The sequence below is a fragment of the Solanum verrucosum genome, unplaced genomic scaffold, assembly GCF_900185275.1.
Source record: "Solanum verrucosum unplaced genomic scaffold, falcon-dt-bn FXZP01000145.1, whole genome shotgun sequence".
Classification (NCBI taxonomy): domain Eukaryota; kingdom Viridiplantae; phylum Streptophyta; class Magnoliopsida; order Solanales; family Solanaceae; genus Solanum; species Solanum verrucosum.
In genome coordinates, this window is record NW_026020698.1 from 440,358 (window position 1) to 443,412 (window position 3,055).

Genomic DNA, 3,055 nt, shown 5'->3' on the forward strand with positions numbered 1-3,055 from the left:
CAAACTAAATACCCCAAAGGGGGGAGCTCTGGCTGGCACGGCGCCCTAGACTCCTGCCTAGAAATCACCAAATTTTCTTGCTCATTTTTCAACTCTAATCCCTCTAGATTCAATTGGTTCTTTCCCAAAACACTTAGATTTGAATACATAATCACAATATCCAAGAATCTACCCAAAATGAAATCTAGTTTCATGAATTAAAATAAAGAACTCCTCAACAACTTCAACAATCAAGAACCTAACAGAAACTTCAACAAAATCCATCAAGAACTCAATTTCTATACTTGCAAAACATAATTTTTGCTCAATAAAAGCATGATTGGCGTGTGGGTGAATGAACCCAACGTTATGTGATCTCACTTACCTCGTAGGGATCAACCCTTGGCAAAATCCACAAGCAAATCTTCAAGAACGCGACGATTCTAAGCTTTTTCTCCTCTTTTCTCCTCTTCTTTTCTCTTCTGTCAAAACCCTAACTTATTTTTATGAAGAGTAAAATGAATCCAATTAGTTTAGACCCCAACTTAATTACCAAAAATGAATTTAATTAATTGGGTAGCGAAAATACCATAATACCCTTCTAAAATCTAATTTTGGCTTTCCTTATCTAGACAGCCCAACTTCAAATGGACATATCTCCCACATATGAACTCAAAATTGAGCAATCGGTGGCATTGGAAAGATAATTCAAAGATCTCTCCTATGGTATCTTGTAGCACACCTAACTCATCCTGAGCTAGGATTTACAGTCGTTTGAAGTTAACGCAAAAATCTTACTAAGCTTAACTTTGTCAAACATTCCAAATTTGATTATTTCCAAAAATGACTTCTTTCTAAGTATTTCTAGTAGTGGGGTGTTACATCAATTTCTTATATTATACGGTGGGTATTGGGTTGACCGATGATGACTACCAATACATTTGGTTGTACTGATACTACTCTTTCTATGCCTTTTTGGCAAAGTCATTGTTGCAGGGTCACTGATGTTTCATAGGTGAAGACAAAGATAATCTCCAGCAGCTTCTACTCTTCCTTCCGCATGGTGGGAGCTACATCATTTACAGTTTTGTTATACCCTGTACTCTTAGTGGCTGTTGTACATGTTTAGAATAGATCCTTGGGGAAGTTAATTACTTTACAACTTAACTTTGAGTCGTTAAAACTCTTATTTTATAAAACATTACATGAATTTCTTTGGTTCTTCAGTTTTTTTAATCTTCTGCATGTCTTAAATGGTTTTGGAAATTGAGGGTTCTCTTACTTAGGTGTTAGATTAGGTGCCCGCACGGCCCAATGGGTTGGGTCGTGACATCACCTCTATCCAATTCCTCTTTGATCTGCCTCTACATCTCCTTAAAGCATTCATATATAGTCAGCCTCTCATACCTCCGCACTAGGATATCCGGGCATCCCCTATTCACATGCCCAAACTATCTAAATCTCGTTTCTTGCATCATGTACTCCACCAAAGTCACTCCAACATTGTCCCGAAGATCGTCATTTTCAATCATATATCTCCTAATATACACACGCATGCATCCCAACATCCTTCTTTTTGCAACTTCAAACTTCTCAGTGTGAGAGCTCTTGACTAGAAAACTCTCCGCCCTATACAACATAGTTAGTTTAAATATTGCTTTGTAAACTTGCCTTCAAGCTTTGGTAGCACCTTCTTATCACAGAAGATTCTGGATTCAGGCCTCCATTTCATCCACATATGCCAATTTGATAATTATACCAAATTGGGAGATTTTAAAACTCATTCTCAAATTAGGACATTAATAGATTGCATATGTAAACGGTAAAAATAATCAAACGCTGCAATTTCTGAAGAAAAAAAAATTACCTGAAGAATTTAACTATTTTTTTTTAAATCTATATAAATTGTGTTCTATTAAATCTTTAACTTAGGTTAGATTATATCTTGACTCATTTATTGTCTTGATTCATTAATTATGCCCTCGTTTAAATTTTAGTCAACCTGTCAATTGTCACCCTACCTAATATGTTTGTTTATATATATATATAACTTAGCTGTCATTTTTCATCTCTTCATTTGCTTTTCTACACACTTATTTATTGAAATAGCCCTACCCCCAACACCTTTTTTTAAAACAATTCTCCAATTATGAAATCCCAAAAAATAACATCAAACAAAAAATCTGCTAGATTGTATCCTGTTGGTGTTCAGAAGCAAAAAAGTGGTAATTTGATGTTGAAATTAGACACCCAATCGAAAAGAAAAATCTTTGGCTGGGTACTTTTACCACTGTTGATGAAGCTTATGCAAGATACAAGTCTAAGAAGCTTGAATTTGAAGAACTGATCATAGCTAAAAATAAAAGTAAAAAAGGATCAGATTTCTAAAAAATTTGGCAAAAAAACTTGTTCGGGTGATGGATCTAAACAAAAGTCATTAATGGGTGTTACTGGAAATTCAAATCCATCAAATGGAGTTGAGAAAAATATCAAAGAAGAAATTGGTAATGAAACAGATGAAGAACTATTTAAGGGGACCTGGGTCAATATTTCATAGGGCAACGAAGTGAAAATTTCATATAAGTTAGGGGTTCCAGTTGTTGATAAGTATGGACATTTGGTTGGTGAATTTAGTGCAATGGACGATCTTAGCATATATAAGTAATTTTATGCTCTAAAACAAGAGGGAAAAGGGGTCTAGAATAGCAATTTTAAAACTATTGGGAATACAAAGTTTAATGTTATAAACTTTCAGGGGTTTAGGTCTTTGTGATTAGATTTTCGACATACAAATTTTAATTTTATAAACTGTCAGGGGTTTAGGTCTTTGTGATTAGATTTTCGATATAATCTATGTTGTTATGTTACAATAACTGTTAAATCAATGATTTACTTTTTAATGAATGAAATTAAATTTCTTTTTCTAAAAAAAATTAGTATGGTGATAGTGAAATGAAATTTTGTTTCTCCATTATTATTTTTATATATTGTCTTGTTGTTTTGGTGAATAGAATGTCTTTGATTCTAAGATATTTTTGTTATCATATTCTAAAAATATTTTGGGAACCCTAATCCA

At 33.5% G+C, this 3,055-nt stretch overlaps 1 pseudogene; it reads left to right on the forward strand.

Moving 5' to 3' along the window:
* The first annotated feature begins 2,128 nt into the window (after positions 1-2,128).
* Positions 2,129-2,644, forward strand: LOC125812356 (ethylene-responsive transcription factor ERF116-like; annotated as a pseudogene).
* The last annotated feature ends 411 nt before the right edge of the window (positions 2,645-3,055 follow it).